General features: G+C 53.4%; 2 non-coding genes and 1 pseudogene across 2 annotated transcripts; all 3 read right to left on the minus strand.

The window, feature by feature from the left end:
• Window positions 1–888, minus strand: part of LOC147871495 (large subunit ribosomal RNA) — a 7,320-nt pseudogene extending 6,432 nt beyond the window's left edge.
• A 500-nt stretch (window positions 889–1,388) lies between these two features.
• On the minus strand, window positions 1,389–1,544 carry LOC147871496 (5.8S ribosomal RNA). Its single transcript, XR_015538754.1, has one exon. It is a non-coding gene; the product is annotated as a 5.8S ribosomal RNA (ribosomal RNA).
• Window positions 1,545–2,368: 824 nt separating this feature from the next.
• Window positions 2,369–4,286, minus strand: LOC147871497 (small subunit ribosomal RNA). Its single transcript, XR_015538748.1, has one exon. It is a non-coding gene; the product is annotated as a small subunit ribosomal RNA (ribosomal RNA).
• Between the last annotated feature and the right edge of the window lie 8,214 nt (window positions 4,287–12,500).

Here is a 12,500-nt window from a genome sequence, read left to right on the forward strand (position 1 = left end):
ACGGCACCGCGGCCTCGGCCGGAGAGCTTGCCCCGGCGGACCGGACGCTCGCGTCCCGCCCTTACCTCCCTCGCGGGCGGAGGGCGGGGGCAGCGGGCCAGCTACCACGAAAAAACAGACCGTCGGAGGGCGGCCAGGCTATGTACCGGGGTCCGGGGCGGCCCTTGTCCCGCGCCTCGGCGGAAGCCACCCCGGTCTCTGTCCCGGGCCTTAGGCCGCAATGGTCCGCGAGGGACCTGCTCCTCCAACGGGTCCCGACGTCCTACTAGGGGCAGGAAATGCACCCCGCCGCGGCCGCGGCTTTAGACCCCGAGCGGCCGGTGGGCCCGACTCGCACCGGCGCGCGCCTCGCGGCGCGACCGGCGGCCGGGAACATCCGGGAGCACCCGCCCGGGGGCCGGCACTGCGCGGACGGGGCTGAATCTCCCCAATCGGTCTTCCGGGTCTCTCCCGTTTACCCCTGAACGGTTTCACGTACTATTGAACTCTCTCTTCAAAGTTCTTTTCAACTTTCCCTCACGGTACTTGTTCGCTATCGGTCTCGTGGTCATATTTAGCCTTAGATGGAGTTTACCACCCTCTTAGTGCTCCACTCTCAAGGAACACGACTCTGAGGAGAGTCCCCACCCGGGAGCGGCCGCGGTCCTACGGGCCTGGCACCCTCTGCGGGCGATGGCCCCATTCAAGGGAGACTTGGACTCGCTGGACCGCGCCCCGGGAGAGTGGGACCTCCCACACACGACATCTCCCTGCACGTCTCCGCGCGGGATTCCGTGCTGGGCTCTTCCCTGTTCGCTCGCAGCTACTGGGGGAATCCTTGTTAGTTTCTTTTCCTCCGCCTAGTAATATGCTTAAATTCAGCGGGTAGTCTCGCCTGATCTGAGGTCGGAAAGATGGTTTTTTGTACCGACGGGCCGATGTGAGCGGTCGGAAGCTTAGCCTCTCTCATTGAACTGATTTCTTTTTGTTTTTGTTTTTTGTTTTTTTGTGGTCATTATTTATTGTGGTCATATCTTTCGCTCCCGCCCGGCAAGTGTGTGTCTCTCTCTGTCTCGGGAGTTTGCCTGTCTCCCATCACATCAAGCCGGGCGTCAGTTCTTCTCAGACGCGATCGGGGAAGGATGGGCCCCGTCGCCGAGGAGAGGAGGGCGAGCTAAGTCTATCCGCTCGCTCCACCGAACCCTGTGAAGCCTTCAAGGGCGACTGACTCCCCTTAACCTCCTCGCAGTCGCCGACGCCGCCACCGATTGCTCGGAGCGACGCCGGCGGTGCGAGGTGCAGGCTCGTCAGACCCCCCAGCGTAGGGCCGCTCGCGTGCCTTTATTTCTTTCTTTCTTTCTTTCCCTTATTATCTTAAAGACCGCGCGGGCCCACGGGTTTCATGTAGCCGACCCTCAGCCAGGCGTGGTCCGGGATTGGAAATCCAAGGACCGCAATGTGCGTTCGAAACGTCGATGTTCATGTGTCCTGCAGTTCACATGTCGACGCGCAATTAGCTGCGTTCTTCATCGACCCACGAGCCGAGTGATCCACCGCTCAGGGTTGTTTTTCTCTAGATTCGAGCAGAGCTTCGGGTAGGATGCTACTGCTAGTCCCGTAGGACAGGTAGTTGTTATTTTTCGAGGGGGAGCTGCCCCCAGAACAGCGGCACGGTCAGACCGCGCTCCCCTCTCGTTCAAGCGCCGCCGAAACGGCCTTGCGTGGGCAGATAAAGTGGCTTTAAGCCCAGTGCTCGCGGTCGCGCGGGTTGTCCTTGGATCCCTGAGGATCCTCGGAGCCCGCGTGCCGCCGGCACCCACTCACCATCTTTCGCTCCTACTTCCCACCTCGAGGCGGGACGGTCTTGCCGTCCCCCTCCGGGGGATTACTTCGCCGACCTGGACACCTCAGGCCGACGACGTTATCTCCGAGATCCGGCCGCTGCCAGGAAGAGCCGGTCCAATCACAGGCGAGATTACGCCTTCCGCAGAGCCCCGTTCATCTGGTTCATTCTTAATGCCTTCCTTTTATTAATTTTTGATGCGTCTTCCCCTCATTCGGGGGGAGACGGTGCGACTTTCGCCGACCGGTCCCCCCTCAGGTTGACGTCATCTATTTTTCAGTCATCAGTAGTGGTCACATATTATGATGCGTCTTCCCCCTCATGCGGGGGGAGTCGGTGCGACTTTCGCCGACCGGTCCCCCCTCAGGTTGACGTCATCTATTTTTCAGTCATCAGTAGAGGTTGTATTATCATGAATGACCAGACACGGGTACTTCCACGAGAAGGCGGTCCACTCGCAAGCGAGATTACGCACTCCCCCAGAGCCAGCAACCGTCCTCGGTTTCTTAATGCCTTCCTTCTCTGTTCGGTCACTCTCGGTGCCGTTAATGATCCTTCCGCAGGTTCACCTACGGAAACCTTGTTACGACTTTTACTTCCTCTAAATGATCAAGTTCGGGCATCTTCCCGGTGGAATCGAAGGGCCGAAACCCCGCGCCCACCGGTCCGAAGACCTCACTAAATCATTCAATCGGTAGTAGCGACGGGCGGTGTGTACAAAGGGCAGGGACGTAATCAACGCGAGCTTATGACTCGCGCTTACTGGGAATTCCTCGTTCATGGGGAACAATTGCAAGCCCCAATCCCTAGCACGAAGGAGGTTCAGCGGGTTACCCGGACCTTTCGGCCAGGGAGGACACGCTGATTCCTTCAGTGTAGCGCGCGTGCGGCCCAGAACATCTAAGGGCATCACAGACCTGTTATTGCTCAATCTCGTGCGGCTAGAAGCCGCCTGTCCCTCTAAGAAGATTAGGAGTCGCCGGTAGCACAGAGGATACCGGATGCGACTATTTAGCAGGCTAGAGTCTCGTTCGTTATCGGAATTAACCAGACAAATCGCTCCACCAACTAAGAACGGCCATGCACCACCACCCACCGAATCAAGAAAGAGCTCTCAATCTGTCAATCCTCCCGGTGTCTGGGCCTGGTGAGGTTTCCCGTGTTGAGTCAAATTAAGCCGCAGGCTCCACTCCTGGTGGTGCCCTTCCGTCAATTCCTTTAAGTTTCAGCTTTGCAACCATACTTCCCCCGGAACCCAAAAGCTTTGGTTTCCCGGAAGCCGCCCGCCGAGTCATCGGAGGAACTTCGGCGGATTGCTGGCTGGCATCGTTTATGGTTAGAACTAGGGCGGTATCTGATCGCCTTCGAACCTCTAACTTTCGTTCTTGATCAGAGAAAACATTCTTGGCAAATGCTTTCGCTTCTGTCCGTCTTGCGACGATCCAAGAATTTCACCTCTAACGTCGCAATACGAATGCCCCCGTCTGTCCCTTTTGATCATTACCTCGGGGCTTCCGAAAACCAACAAAATAGAACCGAGGTCCTATTCCATTATTCCATGCACTCGGTATTCAGGCGGCTGCTGCCTGCTTTAAGCACTCTAATTTGTTCAAAGTAAAAGTGCCGGCCCATCGTGACACTCGGTCAAGAGCACCGCGACGGGATTGTGTAGGCCCTCCCCGAGACGACCCGAGGCGTGGGAGCGTCGCCGCCCCCATCGCCCGCGGGCGCCGGCTCGGGCCACCGGCAGGACGTCCGCACGTGCGTGCCAGTTAGACACCGACGGGCGGTGAACCGGCAGCGTGGGACACAAGTCCGACTACGAGCTTTTTAACCGCAACAGCTTTAATATACGCTATTGGAGCTGGAATTACCGCGGCTGCTGGCACCAGACTTGCCCTCCAATGGATACTCGTTAAAGTCTTTAGAGTGTACTCATTCCGATTACGGGGCCTCGGATGAGTCCCGTATCGTTATTTTTCGTCACTACCTCCCCGTGCCGGGAGTGGGTAATTTGCGCGCCTGCTGCCTTCCTTGGATGTGGTAGCCGTTTCTCAGGCTCCCTCTCCGGAATCGAACCCTGATTCCCCGTTACCCGTTACAACCATGGTAGGCGCAGAGCCTACCATCGACAGTTGATAAGGCAGACATTTGAAAGATGCGTCGCCGGTTCGTAGACCGTGCGATCCGCCTCCATTTATTCAGAGTCACCAAGGCAAACGGCCGCGTGAGCGACCGATTGGTTTTGATCTAATAAAAGCGTCCCGACCGTCTCCGGTCGGGACTCGGTTGCATGTATTAGCTCTAGAATTACCACAGTTATCCAAGTAACTGTCCACCATCTAAGGAACCATAACTGATTTAATGAGCCATTCGCGGTTTCACCTTAATTTGGCTTGCACTGAGACATGCATGGCTTAATCTTTGAGACAAGCATATGACTACTGGCAGGATCAACCAGGGAACCGAAGACTCACTTGGAGCTCGTTCCTCCCCCTCCACGCGGTCCCGGATGGGTCCGGCGAGGGGGTCCAGTTCATACTTCAACGCTCGCACTCCGTGCGCCCCTGCGAGCAGGGGCCACTTCGTGCCGTTAGGGGGACGCCACGTGAGCGCCCCCAGAACCGTGGTGCCATTAGGGCACCCTTCCCTCTCTTCACTCGACATGCATAAGCGCCGAAGCGCCGTTTGGCATCGCGAGTCTAGCACGCGCCCGGACTACGAGTGAGTCGGTTGCAGTGTGTCCACGATACGCCGCCTATAGACCGTGTCCGGGGGACAGAGGGCCGCGGCATCGCGGTGGCGAAGGGTTTGCCGGGAAGGGGAACGAAGCCGGCCTTTTTCGTAAAATCGTTCCCCTGTTGCTTGCCGGGAAGGTGGACGAACCCGGTCTCTCTCGTAAAATCGTCCACCTGCTGCTTGCCGGGAAGGGGAACGAAGCCGGTCTTTTTCGTAAAATCGTTCCCCTGTTGCTTGCCGGGAAGGTGGACGAACCCGGTCTTTATCGTCAAATCGTCCACCTGCTGGTTGCCGGGAAGGGGAACGAAGCCGGCCTTTTTCGTAAAATCCTTCCCCTGTTGCTTGCCGGGAAGGAGGACGAACCCGGTCTTTATCGTCAAATCGTCCTCCTGTTGCTTGCCGGAAAGGGGAACTAAGCCGGCCTTTTTCGTAAAATCGTTCCCCTGTTGCTTGCCGGGAAGGTGGACGAACCCGGTCTCTCTCGTAAAATCGTCCACCTGCTGCTTGCCGGGAAGGGGAACGAAGCCGGTCTTTTTCGTAAAATCGTTCCCCTGTTGCTTGCCGGGAAGGTGGACGAACCGGGTCTTTATCGTCAAATCGTCCACCTGCTGCTTGCCGGGAAGGGGAACGAAGCCGGCCTTTTTCGTAAAATCGTTCCCCTGTTGCTTGCCGGGAAGGAGGACGAACCCGGTCTTTAACGTCAAATCGTCCTCCTGTTGCTTGCCGGAAAGGGGAACGAAGCCGGCCTTCTTCGTAAAATCGTTCCCCTGTTGCTTGCCGGGAAGGTGGACGAACCCGGTCTTTCTCGTAAAATCGTCCACCTGCTGCTTGCCGGGAAGGGGAACGAAGCCGGCCTTTTTCGTAAAATCGTTCCCCTGCCGGGCGGAGGACGGACCCGGGCTTTTCTTCCGTCAGTTGTGTCCTCCTGATGTATCCAGACACCACCCAAGGCTCAGGAATCGTCTTATGCGGAAAAAGGGCCAATTTATCAGCGACGCATCCGTTAGTTCAACTAGAGGAAGTGTGAAATTTTCCTACAAAATAAGGTGCCAGCGCGGCGTTTTCAGGGGAGACTCGTAACGTCTGAGCCTCAGAGAGCGCGACCCGGCCGAATGCGAGCGGCAGGTACCCTAAAATCGGCCTACCTAACACGCACGGATGGGACTTTGAAATCTGAAGACGTGGAGGGCACGAACGGGAATATATATGCGGCAGAAGCCAGAGACACCGCCGGCAGCCTCACCGTGACCGCACGAGAAGTCGTCACTTGCGCCAATCTTGCACTCGAGTGCCGAGTCACCTACGAGCAGACCCCTGCTTCTGCCTGTCCATTGAGGGCAGCCGAGCACGCGATTCCCCAGGAGACGGACTTCTGTACACTTGTGCCCCTCTTGCCCTAAACGGGGTTCGAGCAGCGCGGGGAGAGGAATTCAGCTCCCGGCGGATGCGCGCTCGTTCTAAGTGCAGCTTCCGAGAGGCCGCCCGTGAAGGCCATCACTTGTGCCACTCTTGCACTCGGAATCGAGTGCCGACTCGAACCGGAGCCTCCGCCGGCCACTGCGTGGGTTGACGGGCGCCGACCCCGATGAAGACGGCGATCGGTGCACATGTGCCCCCCATGCCCTAAACGGGGTTCGAGCAGCGCGGGGAGAGGAATTCAGTCCCCGGCGGATGCGCGCTCGTTCTAAGTGCAGCTTCCCAGAGGCCGCCCGTTAAGGCCTTCACATGTGCCACTCTTGCACTCGTAGATGAGTGCCGACTCGAGCCCGAGTCTCCGCCGGACACCGCGCGTGATGACGTGCGCCAACCCCGATGGACACGGCGGTCGGTGCACTTGTGCTCCACTTGCCCTAAACGGTTGCAAGTAGAGCGGGCCGAGGCCAGCAGTCCCCCGGCGGATGCGCGCTGGTTCTAAGTGCAGCTTCCCAGAGGCCGCCCGTGAAGGCCGTCACGTGTGCCGCTCTTGCACTCGGAATCGAGTGCCGACTCGAACCGGAGCCTCCGCCGGCCACTGCGTGGGTTGACGGGCGCCGTCCCCGATGAAGACGGCGATCGGTGCACATGTGCCCCTCTTGCCCTAAACGGGGTTCGAGCAGCGCGGGGAGAGGTCTTCAGTCTCCCGCGGATGCACGCTGGTACTAAGGGCCGGCTCACAGAAGCCACCTGTAAAGGCCGTCACATGTGCCACTCTTGCACTCGTAGTCGAGGGCCGACTCGAGCCCGAGCCTCCGCCGGACACCGCGCGTGTTGACGTGCGCCAACCCCGATGGACACGGCGGTCGGTGCATTTGTGCCCCACTTGCACTAAACGGTTGCAAGTACACCGGGCCGAGGAAAGCATTCCCCCGCGGTTGTCCGCTGGTACTAAGTGCAGCTTCCCAGAGGCCGCCCGTGAAGGCCGTCACGTGTGCCACTCTTGCACTCGGAATCGAGTGCCGACTCGAACCGGAGCCTCCGCCGGCCACTGCGCGGGTTGACGGGCGCCGACCCCGTTGAAGACGGCGATCGGTGCACATGTGCCACTCTTGCCCTAAACGGGGATCGAGCGGCGCGGGACGAGGCCTGCAGTCCCCCGCGTTGCCCGGTGGTACTGAGGGCAATCTCCCAGAGGCCGCCCGTGAAGGCCGTTACTTGTGTCACTCTTGCACTCAGTGCCCTGTGCCGACTCGAACCCGAGACTCGGCCGGTCTTCGCAGGCAACAGCGCGGGTTGACCACAAATTACACGGCGGTCGATACACTTGTGCCCCTCTTGCCCTAAACGGTCGCAAGTAGCGCGGGCCGAGGCCTGCAGTCCCTCGCTGTTGTCCGCTGGTACTAGGGGCAGCTTCCCAGAGGCCGCCCGTGAAGACCATCACTTGTGCCACTCTTGCACTCAGGCTCGAGTGCCGACTCGAACCCGAGACTCGACCAGTCTTCGCCGGCCACTGAGCGGGGTGACGGGCGCCGACCCCAAAGGACACGGCGGTCGGTGCACTTGTGCCACTCTTGCCCTAAACGGGGATCGAGCGGCGCGGGTCGATGCCTGCAGTCCCCCGCGTTGCCCGGTGGTACTGAGGGCAATCTCCCAGAGGCCGCCCGTGAACGCCGTTACTTGTGTCACTCTTGCACTCAGTGTCCTGTGCCGACTCGAACCCGAGACTCGGCCGGTCTTCGCCGGCCACTGAGCGGGGTGACGGGCGCCGACCCCAAAGGACACGGCGGTCGGTGCACTTGTGCCACTCTTGCCCTAAACTGCCTCAGCCAACGCGGGGCGGAAGCGCGAATGGCCTGCCGGCGACAGGGTCCCCGGCGGCCGGTAGTCCAATCTCAGACTTCCCCCTGCTCGAGGAGAGCCTCGCTCGCCAAGCTCATATACTATAGTCTGGACCCCCCTTATCTCAGCATTCGTCAGTCACGGAAGAGGCAGAGCCGCGGACACCGGCGGATGGCCCCTCGGCTGCCGCCAGAAATTTTAATTAAGTTTTTCTCTTCCTTAATCATTTCCGATCATACTAAATTTTGAATATGTTAGAATACATACACATACTTACTTATATAACCGCTTTATTTAATATTTTTCTGCACTTTAGAAATTTTCGGACTTAGCCGCTGAAGCGACTCAACTAACACGCACGGTCGGACATAGCCGCAGAACTGGTTTCAAGTACCACGCACCACGGGACATAGCCGCAGAATTCGTACCGTCCAAGTAAGGCCCACCTAACACAGCGGAAATTTATTTTTAATCTATTAACGATATTATTAAGCACAGCAAGGCCAACTTTCTTCAATTATGTATATTTTTCTGCATTTTGGAAATTTTCGGACTTAGCCGCTGAAGCGACTCAAGTAACACGCACGGTGGGACATAGCCGCAGAACTGATTTCAAGTACCACGCACCACGGGACATAGCCGCAGAATTCGTACCGTCCAAGTAAGGCCCACCTAACACAGCGGTAATTTATTTTTAATCTATTAACGATTTTATTAAGCACAGCAAGCCCAATTTTCTTCAATTATGTGTATTTTTCTGCATTTTGGAAATTTTTTGGACTTAGCCGCTGAAGCGACTCAACTAACACGCACGGTCGGACATAGCCGCAGAACTGATTTCAAGTACCACGCACCACGGGACATAGCCGCAGAATTCGTCCCGTCCAAGTAAGGCCCACCTAACACAGCGGAAATTTATTTTTAGTCAATTAACGGCATTACTATGCACAGCAAGGCCAACTTTCTTCAATTATGTATATTTTTCTGCATTTTGGAAATTTTCGGACTTAGCCGCTGAAGCGACTCAACTAACACGCACGGTCGGACATAGCCGCAGAACTGGTTTCAAGTACCACGCACCACGGGACATAGCCGCAGAATTCGTCCCGTCCAAGTAAGGCCCACCTAACACAGCGGAAATTTATTTTTAATCTATTAACGATATTATTAAGCACAGTAAGGCCAACTTTCTTCAATTATGTATATTTTTCTGCATTTTGGAAATTTTCGGACTTAGCCGCTGAAGCGACTCAAGTAACACGCACGGTGGGACATAGCCGCAGAACTGATTTCAAGTACCACGCACCACGGGACATAGCCGCAGAATTCGTACCGTCCAAGTAAGGCCCACCTAACACAGCGGTAATTTATTTTTAATCTATTAACGATTTTATTAAGCACAGCAAGCCCAATTTTCTTCAATTATGTGTATTTTTCTGCATTTTGGAAATTTTTTGGACTTAGCCGCTGAAGCGACTCAACTAACACGCACGGTCGGACATAGCCGCAGAACTGATTTCAAGTACCACGCACCACGGGACATAGCCGCAGAATTCGTCCCGTCCAAGTAAGGCCCACCTAACACAGCGGAAATTTATTTTTAGTCAATTAACGGCATTACTATGCACAGCAAGGCCAACTTTCTTCAATTATGAATATTTTTCTGCATTTTGGAAATTTTCGGACTTAGCCGCTGAAGCGACTCAACTAACACGCACGGTCGGACATAGCCGCAGAACTGGTTTCAAGTACCACGCACCACGGGACATAGCCGCAGAATTCGTACCGTCCAAGTAAGGCCCACCTAACACAGCGGAAATTTATTTTTAGTCAATTAACGGCATTACTATGCACAGCAAGGCCAACTTTCTTCAATTATGAATATTTTTCTGCATTTTGGAAATTTTCGGACTTAGCCGCTGAAGCGACTCAAGTAACACGCACGGTGGGACATAGCCGCAGAACTGATTTCAAGTACCACGCACCACGGGACATAGCCGCAGAATTCGTACCGTCCAAGTAAGGCCCACCTAACACAGCGGTAATTTATTTTTAATCTATTAACGATTTTATTAAGCACAGCAAGCCCAATTTTCTTCAATTATGTGTATTTTTCTGCATTTTGGAAATTTTTTGGACTTAGCCGCTGAAGCGACTCAACTAACACGCACGGTCGGACATAGCCGCAGAACTGATTTCAAGTACCACGCACCACGGGACATAGCCGCAGAATTCGTCCCGTCCAAGTAAGGCCCACCTAACACAGCGGAAATTTATTTTTAGTCAATTAACGGCATTACTATGCACAGCAAGGCCAACTTTCTTCAATTATGTATATTTTTCTGCATTTTGGAAATTTTCGGACTTAGCCGCTGAAGCGACTCAACTAACACGCACGGTCGGACATAGCCGCAGAACTGGTTTCAAGTACCACGCACCACGGGACATAGCCGCAGAATTCGTCCCGTCCAAGTAAGGCCCACCTAACACAGCGGAAATTTATTTTTAATCTATTAACGATATTATTAAGCACAGCAAGGCCAACTTTCTTCAATTATGTATATTTTTCTGCATTTTGGAAATTTTCGGACTTAGCCGCTGAAGCGACTCAAGTAACACGCACGGTGGGACATAGCCGCAGAACTGATTTCAAGTACCACGCACCACGGGACATAGCCGCAGAATTCGTACCGTCCAAGTAAGGCCCACCTAACACAGCGGTAATTTATTTTTAATCTATTAACGATTTTATTAAGCACAGCAAGCCCAATTTTCTTCAATTATGTGTATTTTTCTGCATTTTGGAAATTTTTTGGACTTAGCCGCTGAAGCGACTCAACTAACACGCACGGTCGGACATAGCCGCAGAACTGATTTCAAGTACCACGCACCACGGGACATAGCCGCAGAATTCGTCCCGTCCAAGTAAGGCCCACCTAACACAGCGGAAATTTATTTTTAGTCAATTAACGGCATTACTATGCACAGCAAGGCCAACTTTCTTCAATTATGAATATTTTTCTGCATTTTGGAAATTTTCGGACTTAGCCGCTGAAGCGACTCAACTAACACGCACGGTCGGACATAGCCGCAGAACTGGTTTCAAGTACCACGCACCACGGGACATAGCCGCAGAATTCGTACCGTCCAAGTAAGGCCCACCTAACACAGCGGAAATTTATTTTTAGTCAATTAACGGCATTACTATGCACAGCAAGGCCAACTTTCTTCAATTATGAATATTTTTCTGCATTTTGGAAATTTTCGGACTTAGCCGCTGAAGCGACTCAACTAACACGCACGGTCGGACATAGCCGCAGAACTGGTTTCAAGTACCACGCACCACGGGACATAGCCGCAGAATTCGTACCGTCCAAGTAAGGCCCACCTAACACAGCGGTAATTTATTTTTAATCTATTAACGATATTATTAAGCACAGCAAGCCCAATTTTCTTCAATTATGTGTATTTTTCTGCATTTTGGAAATTTTTTGGACTTAGCCGCTGAAGCGACTCAACTAACACGCACGGTCGGACATAGCCGCAGAACTGGTTTCAAGTACCACGCACCACGGGACATAGCCGCAGAATTCGTACCGTCCAAGTAAGGCCCAGCTAACACAGCGGAAATTTATTTTTAATCTATTAACGATATTATTAAGCACAGCAAGCCCAATTTTCTTCAATTATGTGTATTTTTCTGCATTTTGGAAATTTTTTGGACTTAGCCGCTGAAGCGACTCAACTAACACGCACGGTCGGACATAGCCGCAGAACTGGTTTCAAGTACCACGCACCACGGGACATAGCCGCAGAATTCGTACCGTCCAAGTAAGGCCCACCTAACACAGCGGAAATTTATTTTTAATCTATTAACGATATTATTAAGCACAGCAAGGCCAACTTTCTTCAATTATGTATATTTTTCTGCATTTTGGAAATTTTCGGACTTAGCCGCTGAAGCGACTCAACTAACACGCACGGTCGGACATAGCCGCAGAACTGATTTCAAGTTCCAAGCACCACGGGACATAGCCGCAGAGCCATGACTTTTGAGTTAAATTTCGGAAATTTATTTTTAGACAATTAACGGCATTATTGTGCACAGCAAGCCCATTTTTTTTCAATTAAGAATATTTTACTGCATTTTGGAATATTTCGGACTTAGCCGCTGAAGTTATATTCGTTCTATTTCTTATTCTTAGGAAGGCGCTATCACGGCACGGTCTCGTGCTTCGAAGCAGCCCCGTAACTATACTCGCCGTCTGAATTGGCCTCAGGAAGCGACCGTCCCAATACAACCCATCAAACACAGGCGTAGTCTCTTACATGACTTACTTTTAATGCGTTAACGGCTATACGATGATTTCTTTCGAGACGGGGCACCGCAAGCCCAATTTTAATGATTTACAAATACTTAACCATATTATTATTTTTATTATTTGTTATTGACTGCAAATGATTTTATCCCCGGTGGCAGTGACCTACAATAAGGTACAAGAACATAAGACACAACAAAACAATGCGATACATCAACACAGTGAGACAGAAAAAGAATAATTAGAGGGCACAACAAAAAGAATAAGACACAACAGAACCATAAAAGAAAAACATAGGACGCAACCAAAACAACACATCCCACTCACTCACTCAAAATCAAACAACTCATAAGAATACAAAACCA

This window comes from Zootermopsis nevadensis, unplaced genomic scaffold (genome assembly GCF_977971745.1).
Source record: "Zootermopsis nevadensis isolate Lab colony 2312 unplaced genomic scaffold, Znev_1.0 Znev_ptg000051l, whole genome shotgun sequence".
NCBI classification, from domain to species: domain Eukaryota; kingdom Metazoa; phylum Arthropoda; class Insecta; order Blattodea; family Termopsidae; genus Zootermopsis; species Zootermopsis nevadensis.